We start from the raw sequence: 13,582 nt of genomic DNA on the forward strand, positions 1-13,582 counted from the left end.
CCATGTCACATTTCCCCCCTCTCTTCCTCTCGTAGCTTTATTGAGGTGTAACTGTTACAGAATAAAACTGTATATATTTAATGTATACAAGCACATGACTTTCAGTATAAACAAACACCTGTTATATCATCACTGAACTGTGGAAATAAACATATCTATCACCTTCAAAAGTTTCCTATGTCCTTTTATAACATATGTAATCCTATGTGTGTGTGTGTTACTTTGATATATGTATACCAAGAATACGTTACTTTTTAACAAATATTTAAGCAGTTCACAAACATGTTTTTAACTATATATGCTACATTGTAGAGCAGATATCTGGAGCTTATTTGTCTCATATACTTTCAATTTTATACCCATTGAACAAGAACCATTCATTTCTCCCTCTTATTCCTTGAAAATAACCATTCTATGTTCTGCTTTTATAAGTCTGACTCTTTCAGATACATCATGTGAGTGTAACTACATTGTCCATCTGTGACAGACTTACTTTCTTTAGCACACCTTCTGGGTTCATCCATTATGGAACAAAGTGTAGGGTAGTGTTTCCTTCTTTTCAAGGCTGAATAGACTTCACCATGTGCATCTATTGCTGTCTGTAACCATCCGTGTACTCATGGATGTTCGGGTTGTTTCCATATCTTGGCTAGTGTGAATAATGTTCAGTGAACTTATGAATGTCCGTATCCCCCTTAGTGTTTTCCCTCTCACAGTTTTCTACTGTACACCATCTGAAAGCTTCGGGAAACACACGATTTAAGGGAGGTTGAGGAATCGAGCAGGAGAATGAGGAAAGGAACAAGAAAAGCCAAATTGAATTTCCACAGAAAATTTTAAAGATGGATCCCTCTTGGATTTCATGAGCATAGTACCAAGATGATGCCGGGAAAGTGCCTTTTCAGCCTCTGCAGGGGAACAGTTTCCAGGAGTCCTTTAACAGTCGGATCTGTGGGAAACTCCCATCCTTGTATATGATATCATACATTGGAAAGTCGATCAAGTTCAATGATTTAATAAAAGTTTTACTTCCTGATCTCAATTATTTGTCTTTAGCATCTATTTTTTCTGAGGTCTAAGGAAGTTTTCAAGAGATAACGTATATTGTTGGAAGTCAAACTCAGGGAGTTCTTCTTTCACCTAAGGAAACACCTCTAGGCATAATACAGAAGCAACTAGAAAAACACTGAAAAACATAGTCTTCCTTTTGACTATTTATACATCGCCTTCAACAGAATTGATTCTAAATAAAAGATTTGCTTTTATGATATATTGTGTACCTGAGATATTTGGGCTAAGATTTATGAAAGGGATTGATTTAATCGTCATCTTTTTATCATCACACATATGTCAGGCGGCCTGGGGCACAAAGAGATGTCTTCAGTTTTATTTGAATTCGGCATCTGCCCGCAAAACTAATACCATAGCAACTAAGAAACACTGGCACATTCTCCTTAAGAGACTCTCTTAGGAAGCCTTTTATATTCTGTCCCCTTCCACTGAAAGACTGAAGAGGGCATTCTCAGAAGATTACATTTCCAACCTACTCTTTTTCCAGAAATCTTTTACTCTTCTCTAAAACTAAGTATATTCCTAATTGGAACTTTTTCTTTCACTTCATTCACATCCATAAATTTCTAAATGTCAGGCAGACTTTTTCATCGAACTTGGCTTTGGGTGGGAGCAAAACGGATGGCGACTGCCTTTCAGCAAGCTCAGACTTCACATCTGCAGTGCCCGATGCCCAGGAAATTAGCAGCCAAGTGATGAACTCAAAATTAAAAGGCTCTAATGCAAAAGTGTCCTGGCGCGGGGACATCGACCCTTTAACCTGGGGAAGGCAGTCACCTAGTGGTGCCCCTTGCATTTCCTCATTCTTTGCTTATTTCTCTTTTTCCCTCCGTTTTCTTTCACGACTCATCTTCCTCAGGCTGGGTATTGTTTCTAACATCAATTGTTCTTTTACGTATGAGCCCTTTGAGAAAATGATTTTGCGAATGAATTCGCATCCTTTCCTGCTCATATTTTAGTTATGTATTTTAATTGATGCAGAATAATTGTACATTTATATGGTGTATGGTGTGATAAATACATGTATACAGGTTGTGATGCTGACACGTGGGTGAGTAGCATGTCTGTCACCTCCAACGCTCATTGTTTCTTTGTGTTGGGAACATTTCAAATACTTTCATAGCTATTTTGAAATATACAGTTAATTATTGTTAACCATTTTCACTTTGCTTTGCCATAGGATACTGGAACCTATTCCACCTAACTAACTGTAACTTTGTGCCAGTTAACTAATCTTTCTGTAACATCTGTCTTCCTCACCTTTCCATAGTTCTAGGACCCATAGTTTACACTTTACTTCTGAGATCACGTTTTTTAGTTTCCATATCATACCCTTTTGTTGCTCTAATAAATACATAATATAAAATTTGTAATTTTGGCAATTTTTCGAGCACAGCTTCATGCATTAAAATCACTCACAATATTGGGCGTATCATCATTATCATCCATCTCCAGAACTGTTTACCGTCCCAGAGAAAACTCTGTCCCTGTTAAATAACAACCCCTCATTTCCTGTTTCTGGTTCTGTGAATTTGACTCCACTGGCACCTCATACAAGGGAAACCACACAGTATTTGTCGGTGTGCATCTTATTTCATTTGACATAATGTCTTTAAGATTTATCCATGTTGTAACAGGTCTCAGAATTTCCTTTTTTTGCAAGGCTGAAAAATCTTCCATCCTGATTGTAGACCAAATTTTCTGTAATCACTCGGCCACTGATGGATACTGGAGTGGATTCCTTATTGTGGATGCTGCTGCTTTCAGCAAGGATAAACAAGCATTCATTAGCATCTCTGCTTTCAATTCTTTCAGATTTATAACTGGAAAAGGCATTGCTGGATTTTATGGGAATGTTATGTTTAATTTTTTTCTGTTTTTCCAGTGGCTATTATCTACCCATTTCTCTCTTTCCCTACATTTCCTGTGATTCTAGTGGCTTTCTTGCAAATGACTAGTCTAAATTATCTATTATCTTTACTTATTCCTCCTACACCAGTCAACTGTCTCTTTCATCTCTTTTGTCACTTTTCACTAGTGCCAGTTTGCAGAAGGGTTTCAGTAATCCCCAGTGTCCTCTCTCTAGCCAAAGCAACCTCCTTGTAACATATCCTGTTATTTTGGCCAACCAGTAGCTGTTATTCCTATTTTTCACATTAAAAATTGATTACATGATCAGATCTACTATGATAATTAGTTAATGTAGCAAAAATTCTAACTGACCCACAGAATAACCATAAATGACTTCCATAGGTCACTCAGAGAACTGAAGATACAGTTATATAATCGAGGTTTATAAATTCTTTGTTGTCTACTTTCTGCTACTTTTCCATGTGCTTCAACCTTCTGAACTTCTCTTTCTTTCTTTGGGCTATCTCCTTTTTCACCTTTATTCTGCGATAAAGTACATGGTTAAAGTACAAGCTTAGCAGATTCCTCCTCCTTCTATGGGTCTATGATTTTGCAAATGAAATTTGATAAGCAACATCAAACAATACTATTTTATCAGCTGCTTTCAAAATCCAAAGATAGCCCAAAAGATATAAAAATGATAGTTTAATTTCAAATGAAGGGAGATCATTATTTGATTCTTACGATATACTGAAAAAGCACCAGAAAACTCAACAGCAAGTTGTGAGCTAACCCATCTGTTTATAAATCATATATTGGGGGCTGTTATCTTTTGCTGTTTCAGTGTCTAAACCACAGATTTATTGAGAAAGAGTGAGGTTAGAGTCTATGTTTTCAGATTTAAAACTGAATTTCCTACTGAGCTACAATGCTTGTAAGGTTTTATTGTAAGGTCCTCATAAATTTTATCTATAAAATTTCAGTACTTTTCAGGTGTGAGAAACCAAACACATGTAAATGTCTCTATGTGTAATGGAGGGAAAGAGACAGAAATATTTTCAAAAGTGATTACAAAAGCAAAATTTTAAAAAGGATTTTGAATTTTAGTTATCATATTTACTGGTAATATAAAATCATATATGTCATAAATGCCTTTTAAATTATTGTTTCTCGGCTTCTTCAAAAAGAATTCTGGTAAATGACTTACAGTTTATATTGTAGAGCCTTAGTAAGTCCTAAATGCTCTTTATAGGTACCATACCACGTCCTCACAGATTGCTTCCATTAACAAGTCTTCCTCTTCACAGCTATATACTAGCTTTATTTTCAGATAGCAAAAGAAAAAATGATCAAGTTACTTATGTCCTTATGCCTTCCTTAGTAAGTCAGTAGAATAGGCTGGCTTCAAACATGGCCAACCCTTTTGATGACAGAAGAGGGGTTTTAAGGACCAGTTTTGTGAGAATCATTTGCATTGGCCATACGGTTGAGTTTGATTAAATCATATTTGTTGAATTTTTTTAATCACTAAACTATCACCCTTAACAGTTTGAATTTTATATCCAGTAAAGGATTTTAAAGACATTCAGATCCACTAGGGGCTGCTTCCATAGTATTTCTCTGACAAGCTACCAGCGTGTGTCAGGGGTCACCTCTGGAATCAGTGCCAAGTACAGAATTTACTGTTTTCTTATTCTCCTTCTGACCTCTACTCAATGAGCCTTGGATGTGTTTAAGTTCCCAACACCTGGTATTATAGAAAAGACCTGCAAAGCCGAAAAAACAAAAACCCATTTAAACTCCCATGGTCAGTACACTAATTAATCTTTCACTTCTTTCCTGGAGGAATTAGAGGAAAATCTCTGTCACAGAGTCCAGGCCCCTTCTCCAGTGGCTCTTTTCCAGTCCTGTCCTCCTGAGCCCATGGGTGCAATCAGAGATGGGCCTGGAGGGGACCAGTGTGGAGACGGGACAGGCTGTGCAGACAGCAGATGACTGTGTCCGTGTGGCAGTACACGCAGGTTCATAATGTTCAAAACCAGTGGAACCCTAAGTGTCTGTGACCTTGGAAATGTCAGATTGTTCTTGTCTGATCATATGAAACCTCATTGTTGTTGATACGTTGGGCAGAGTTTGGTAGGGTAACTGCCTAGTCCCTCCCTCCTTCCAGCTGGCCTGTTCTTCCTGCCTTCTCAGGGTTAGAGCAGCTGGACGCAGTTTTCATTGATTTTTGCCTTATTGTTTGTTCTCTCTCTCCCTCTTTCTCTCCCAACTCTTGTTCCTTGAAGGGGAACTTCATTTTTTATCCTGGGGCTTCTTATTGACCTATTCACCTAGTTCCTAAGTATTTCTGTCTGAACTTTGCTTGAATATGTGCTTTCATGGCCAAATATGTGCCTATCTGAAGGGTCTTGGAAAGTGGGGCTTGGCATGAAGTAACTGGTAGACCCTAAATATTTCCACAGCGTTCTTATAAGAGAGAAGCTGAGGGGGCTTAGACATCCATAAGCACAGGGCAGCCAGTGTGAAGATGCAAATAGGAACTGGGATACGTCAGCCCCCAGCCAAGGGGTGACAGATTTCTGACCTCTAGAATTTTAAAGAACAAATTTCTTTAAGTGCCCAGACTGTGATAGTTTGTTTGCTAGAGCAGTCCAAGGAAACAAGCTAACTTGCTCAAGTACTGTAGGGCATATTAAGAATGAGTGAATAGACGTACATTTCTGAGACACTTTGAAATGTGAAATACCCTCGTCAGAAAACCTCCCATGAATTGCTCACTTGATTAATTCATCACATATGTATTGAGAGAGCAATAGAAATTTCCAAGGTGAACAAGCAGAAATATTGCCAGGAGAGCACTATGCAGCAGAATGGACTTGAAAATAAGCAAAGTTGGGGCTGCACTGGGGAATCAGATGTAAAGCAAGGAAGGGCTGGCAGGGAATGGAGCTGCAGAACCACCTTCAAGGTCACAGGAAGGAGCTGGAATTTGTCGTGTGGGCCAAGAATAAGAGTTGCAGAAGAATTAAACAGGGGTTAAATCACCATCTCTGCTGTTCTATGAAAAACCTATGGCTCAGTGCTACTGAAATAGGATAGACCTGGCCATTTTCTGAATAGTACAGTGGCCTCTTCGTGTTGCACTGTTTACTTAAATAATTTGGTCCCAAATTCTCCATCCACAGAAAATGTTCTTTCCTATGCATGATGGTATCCACAGATGCCACATTATTTGGAAAGTGGATCACAGTCCCATTCTCTCTGGATGGCTGGGAATTTAGTGCTAGGTAATGAATTATTTTTAACTTAAATTTATACTGAATTCTAACTCCTGCTTCATATTATGCATATTAAAAATAATTTGTATTCTCCAGATTTGTAGCATCTTGCATTGTTTTGAGTAGGGTTGAGGCGAGAGGGCAGCTGCAGACCAGCTGGAGGTCTGCAGTGCTAGGTGTGAACAGGATGACCTCAGATCTGCTCTGTCACCATCCTGCCCTGACCAGAGAAATCTTTCCCTAAACCTAGCCCTGCATCCCATGCAGGCACCTGTGAGCCTGGTTCCAGCCTAATGAAGACGTAGTTCACTGATACTGATCACTGTTAGGGATGTGCATTTGTCAGAGATTCAAATACCAAATAAATAAAATATGAAATGCACTACGTTTTTCTCCAGCAGTAAAGGGTGTTGATGAATTCTAGTTGTTTAGAATCCCTGAGTGCAAATGTCACCGATCATGGTGCTAAGCCTTGTTATTCCAGAATTAGTTTATGGTATTTTTGTGCCCATGTAGTTAAGAGTGTAAAATCCTCAAATCTAACACATTAGTCAGATGTCTCCGGGACATATGTGTATAAAAAAAGGTAAAAGTAAATGTGTTTACATAGCTCCTTGCCAAGAAAATGGAAATGTTTTAAGTAAATATTCTGGGAGCTAAGCTTTGATAAGAAGACTTGAGGAATGGGTGGCATGTGAATCCCTCTGACTTGGCTCTGCTTGAAGAAATGCAATGCTCTGAAACGCTCGCTGGTGCATTTACGAGCCTCGTGAAGTCCTCAGCATCAAGAGAAGGGGCCAGTGGGAGGCTCAGAGGGCTGAGCGTATGTAAAGAGCCTTTGTCCCAAAGATACTGGTGTGGCTGGAAAACATGAAACCTCGGCCCGTGGAAGTCTCTTTTCAAATGAGAGACATTTAATCCGGCAGCCACGGAGTCCTGGCAGATTTCCCATACTCAAGGCAAGTGAGGTAACCATCTCCATACAACGTCGCCGCTGGAGGGCAGCTCTCAAGAGCCAGGGAGGACTGCCATCTGGTGGGCATATGACGTTACTACAAAAATAGGAGACAACTTCCGGATTGCCTTCAGGGTTTGTTTGCAACCTAACTTTTAAGGCAAACGTGAAAAGAAAATTTAAATCAAACACCACAAGGATCTAAAAAGCAATGCTTTTATTAATAACCGATAATTTCTATTATGTTACCAATCCTTTCTCTTTTTTTAAATCTTTCCTTCGACCTGAAAAAACAATGCTAACCAATATTTTTCTTTTGTTCTATTTGATCATTCCGTTTTTCCTTACTCATCATTTCTTATTTGTCAAAGCTAGGAGAAACCCTCTTATTACAGAAAGGGCAACAGAATATTCAACTCAGACTCATTTGAAGACAAAATATAGAGGAATTAATAAAATGGCAAATAATGAAAGCCTAGGTTGAAAACGATGTGTCTTTAGACTCTGGTTTGCATTTCTGGATATTGTCTCATCTTTCTCTACTTGTTTCATTTATCAGCTTTAGCTCTGAGAACTCAACCATCAACTGGATTTCACCTTGGCAAGTGATAACGAGGGATCGTGTACTTCTGTAAAGACTTTTGGCTCCTTAAAGTACTTATGTGATCCTCGTGCTACAAAACATATATTCAGAAATAGTTGGCTCTCATTATCAACTTTATTTTACCTTGTTGAATTTCCCCCTCTCTATTGTGAATGAGCGAGTGGATTGAAACATTTTCTGGGAGTTTTAGATAGTGTGTGCCTGTGTTTATGTCAACTACATTTCACATTCACTATTTCTCCCGATGAATTTGCCTCTCCGTTTAACATACAAATTACCATGTAATAAAATTTTCTCTCAACACATGACTTTAAATATGCATTATTAACAGACCAAAACAGAAATGACACAGCCACAGTTTTTGTTCTTCACAAGTAAAAATTTTAGGCATAGCTGAAAAAGATAACTGGACCCAAACATCCTTCTCTCCTAAATGTCTTAGAGTTAACTAAGAACAAACGTCACCATCACATGGTCAGACTGGGGTCTGGTCCGTGTTCCTGTTGGTCCAGCGGTTCCCTCCAGCTGTTTCCAACCTCTTTGCCTGGGATGGTGAGGACAAAACTGCTTCCTTCTGCCCTTGTAAGTTTCTTGAGTAAGCAATGAATTAAATTGATATAAGGCAGATTAATAGGAGAGAAAAACCCACTTAGTTGCGTACTTTTACATGGAAGATGTGTCCCAGTCTTCAGCCCACAAAATGAGAGTCTTGTAAAGCAGCCAGATAATTGCGGCTTATGCAGCATTCTGAGCTGCGGAAAGTTTTTGGGTGGTAAGGGCACAGGTAATGGGAGGAGGCGGGGATGAAACCTATGGTGAGTGGAGGCTGTCCTGTTATGTAGGTAAAACTTCTCTCAGGTAATGAAAACTGTCAAAGAGCAATGCTTTTATACATGGTATCAACCTCCATTCCTCTCCCATGATGCAGAGTCAAATCTTCCTTGGCTGATAAAATTCCCTGAAAGGGTATTCATGCCAACCGAAGGAGGACCTGACATTAGGCGGATGAGGGAGCTCCAAGAAAGCCCTTCCTGCATCTGCTGTTTCTCCAGGTGCCCTGGGCTCCAACCCAGTGGCACATTGAAGTGTAACATTCAGGAGCTGCATTTCTCTGGCTGTCTTCACTGAATTCATTTTGTTAACAAAGAATGGAATACTTTATTGAGGGTTAGTGACTGCCAGTCTTCAAAAAAGTGCTCAGATTAGACAATTTCCTGGCATCCTTTGGGAGAACCATTGACCATTATTAAATAAATCAATAAATATTTTTAAAATGTCCACAGTCCACATCCCAGATCCAGGAAAACCCAGTCGTCCATGTGAGAGAAGCTGACCTGGCCATTCATGCCTATGATTCAGGAGAACCGCTGTGGAAACAGTCATTTTGAGCTTTCCATTGCCATGGCAGATGGTTCTGGGTCCTCAGCCCAGTCCAGAACCATTTGTTCACAGTGTGAACTCATTCAGAAGTTGTCTGGCTTGTTCTTTAAGGTGTCTCTCGTGGTCTGCCATGTAGACTGAAAACACTATGCATCCTATATTTGATGGCTAAAACTCCAAGATGTATCATCCACATTTGGAGAAGAATCCACTAGTCTTTCTTGAATGATACAGTAATAGGAAGGCAGGAAATTTATTTCCTGTATAAAGATGATAATTGAAAGCAATAAACTGTAATGACTATTTTGACTATATTGAGAGTACAAAAGAATACTTGTTATAGCTGTACTTGAAGAAACTCATCTAATAGAGAATCAGTATGAAACAGTTACTGCCTATTTTGACCATCAACTGGCCAAAGATTTTCTATTCACTTAAAGGTATTATTCCTTTCTAATCAAATATGAACTTCAAAGAAAAGCTGAAGTTGCTACAAAAATATACTGACTTATGTTTCCTCTCAAGACAAACATGTCAATTTCAAATAGATTTAGTAACATGCTGTAGGGGTCCAGTTTCACATGACTATAGCCATCTTGGTCATCACCACCACTTGGCATTAATCCCAAACTCTGTGTGACAAGCAGGATTATTAAAATAGTTATCTGAGTATGTTTTGCAGGCCACTGATTGGTTTTTTGGCCACTGATGTTAGACACGTTAACAGTTTTTAAGAAAGTCCAGATACATTCTAGTTGGCCATGGTTCACTTTTGTCTAGCTTAGAATAAAATCACCTTCTTCCTACTTGGAGTGTAGGAATCTTTCTGTAATGCTCCTGTCAGTAAATCCCCAACACACTGTAGTTGTGCTGTCCTGAAGCTGGCTGTCTTTTTCTTTGATCTTAAAGAGACTCCTGCTTTTGGCAAAAGATTCTCAAAGCAGGGAACCAGGCTTTTCTGAAACAAATGCTATCTCTATTTTCAAGATGTCTCCTACAGCAAGCCCAGCCTTTATTTGCTTGGTACTATATGATTGTCAGATTGCATACTCAGTATCTGTCCACCTCTTGCAAAACTGTCCAAAATGTAGGTTCTTTTGTAGATTCTGAAGAAGTACTGAGGCAAGTCTCTAAAATCTTTCTCCTCTGAGATCATCATACACGAATATCATTCTAATCTATTTTCTGAAATCCAGCATGATTCCATGGTTTCACAACAGTGGATGTACAAACATAAGCATGCTGTTGTCTTAGTCAAATCTGAGAGCCAACTAGTCTTCGACATTTCATTATGGGAAATTTCAAGTGTACATAAGTAGAGAGGGTAGCGTGATGAAACTCCAAGGACCTATCCACTGACTTTATCAACTATCAACTGAAGACTAATTTTGTTTAATCTTTATTCCTTTTTCTTCACTTCTGAGTATCTTGGGATATCAGACATCATTTCATTTAATTTCACCAACAATTTTTTTAGCAGATAACACTAAAAGGAAGGGATACTTAAGAATAAATAACATAATGTCAAGCTGAAAAACATTATAATAATTCCTTAAAGTCATCATGAATCAGGTAAAGATTCAAATATGCTTGATTGTCACGTACATGTTTTTCTTACAGTTTGAATGAGGACCTAATTAACATTCGCAAACTATAATTGCCTGATATCTCTCTATGTCACTTTTAAGCTATCAATTTACTCCTATTTTTTCTCAATATGCTGAAGAAACTTAATTTTTTCTATAGAGTTTGCCCCAGCATGAGTTTAGCTGATTGTATTCCTACTGTTGCAAGGACACAACCTTGGAAACACCAGTAACATAGTAAGTAGAGTCACTCACTTAGAAACTTGAATTCATTGGTGATGTTTGCCCTTTGTTGTTTCTCAAACTCTCTTCCTAGATTTCTTGAACTTCACATATGGTTTCTTTCTGGATTACTGCATATTATATATTCTAGAGATCATACATTCTTCATGTCTAGGATTGTTTTGTTTGTGAGATGGATTCCTCCCAGGATGTTCTTCTATCTTGTTTTTATTTGAATTCATAGTTAAATGTTAGTCTTTGATGGATTCAGCTGTGCATTTTCATCAGGGGAAATGTCTGCTTTTCTTCTTTTTGATAAAGTTAGCAGCTGTTGACAATCATCCTTAATGTGAGCTTATTGGACAATTTTAGTCACAAAACATGTCTCGTTTTGTTTTCAGAGACTGTCGCTCAGGTAGCTCATTGTAGCACTCTTGATTCAGGGAATTACATTTGGCTACTGATGAAATGAACCTAGATAAGTTGTTCTAAAATTGCATTTCTAATGTAAAGAAAGCCAAACATTACAAAATGAACAAGTTTTTTTTTAATTACTGAAAACCTAGAGGTTAAAGATTATACTTTTGGAGACATCATTAAGAGAGTGAAAACAGCAAGTAACAGGGTAGAGAAGCTGCCTGCAAATAAGTAAGGGATATTAAAAAGGAATTGTATTCAGAATATATAAAGAATATGTTCAGAATACATAAAGAATTTCTACCAGTCAGTAACAAAATGATAATGAAGATGAGCAAAACACCTGAAAACACCTGAATAGTTATTTCATACATACCTACTGAGACCATACTATTCTAGGAAGCTGTTTTACAGGCTTTACTAAAATTGGACATATACATACCCCAGAACTGAGCAATTACAGCCTAAGGAAATGTATGCACAGCCACACCCAGTGAAAATGTGAAAATGATACATGTGCGAGTACTTACAGCAGCATCATTTGTAATTGCCAAAAGTTAGAAATGACTCAAATGTTCTTGACTAGTAGAGTAAGCAAGTATATTTTGGTATATTCATACAATGGGATGTTCCGTACGTAGTGGATATAAAGAAAGACGCTGGACACAAAATAGAATATACAATGTGTTCAAAGTGTATACAGTTTGCAAGAGGAAATAAAAACTAAACTATGAGATTAGGCTTCAGGATATTGGCTAGCTTTGAGGAAGAGGAATTAGAAATCCACATGGGTTGAAAAGGCCTGAGAAAGACGATGGAATTAACTAAGCTGCGGTTATATTCAATTCATATCGAGTTAATGACCTGTGTCCTTTTTATTTGTGCAGTTTTGAAAGTATTACACACTACAGTAAAAAATTTATACTATTATAGATATTGTAAAAAGAAAACTTTTTAAAAAATAGAAATGATAGTTTTCACACTTCTAATATTTCTCCATCACCCACATTAGGAGGGGAAAAAAGATGAATTAATCATGCTCATCAAGATGTCAGCCTAAAATTTGAAATTATAAAGAAGACTGAAATGAGAATTTACAAAAACTCTAAGTGACAATGAAATTCACCATATTTTATTCTGTATTAAGTGATATTATGAAGCTATCATGATTCACAATGTATTTTAAAAGTAAACAATAAGAATATGAAGATAATTGTCTATAATTTTCTAGTGCTGTTCAAAATTGTTATACTCCACCCAGTACTTTGTTACTTTTAAAATTCACTAAAGCTAATGTTAACTCTTTTAAATATTTTTAAATGGCGATAAAAAGTTACATATTATTGAGTATACTGATTCCTCCAAAAATTAGGTAAAATAATACCCAGAGGCAATATGGAAAAAATTAAAACCATTTATGTTTCTTCAGAAAATGCTCTCGGAATATGCTGAGAAAAAATGCAGAAGATTTCAATATGTTAATACATGGATCAGGCTTAGAATATTGCCTAGCACATAGTAAGCACAAAATAAATGTTAAGTGTCACTGTTTTCTGTGAACAAATGACTTGGTGAGCAAGATTTTCTATAAAGTTGCATGAGAATCCAGTTTTTTCCCCTGGCATATCTGTTTGTTATATTTGCTGGCTTGTGTTTCCACAGTGAAATACACAAAGAGGCATTTTTATACACGAAGCCATTACTCCATCGCTTAGTGAGTTCATCAGGGAAGGTGTGGCTTTGTGGATGGAGTGAGACAGTGCGACCGTCATTAGGGTAGCTGCACACCTAGAATTTTCTTCATGGGATCTTAAAGGAAAGCTAGAGAGGTGAATCCACCTATTGAATGCACCCCCAGGGCTATCACAGACAAACACTGAACTAAAGAAATTGTAGCCAAAGTTGACAAAGTTCTGCAGGATGTTCCGAATGTGGTTAATTTGCGGAGACAAAGTTTAAAACACTTCAGGATTCTTTTATACTTTGTGACATGGGGAATGAGAAGGACATTCTTTTTACCATTTAAAAATTGTTCAGTAGCTCCTGACAAAACACTTCTTCCAAGATTTAGGATGCACTAAAATTGACTTATTTCAAAAATGTGCCCTCTTAATCAGTGGTAAGAGCCTGTCAGTAGTCAGGAACACACGCATTACAGCTGAGTTGGCCATTTAGTTAAAAGATGAAGAATAGCTGTACTAAAAGAGCTAATCTG

This window comes from Heterocephalus glaber, unplaced genomic scaffold (genome assembly GCF_053883595.1).
Source record: "Heterocephalus glaber isolate CG9 unplaced genomic scaffold, H.glaber_assembly_v1.0 deba00001550, whole genome shotgun sequence".
Classification (NCBI taxonomy): Eukaryota; Metazoa; Chordata; class Mammalia; order Rodentia; family Bathyergidae; genus Heterocephalus; species Heterocephalus glaber.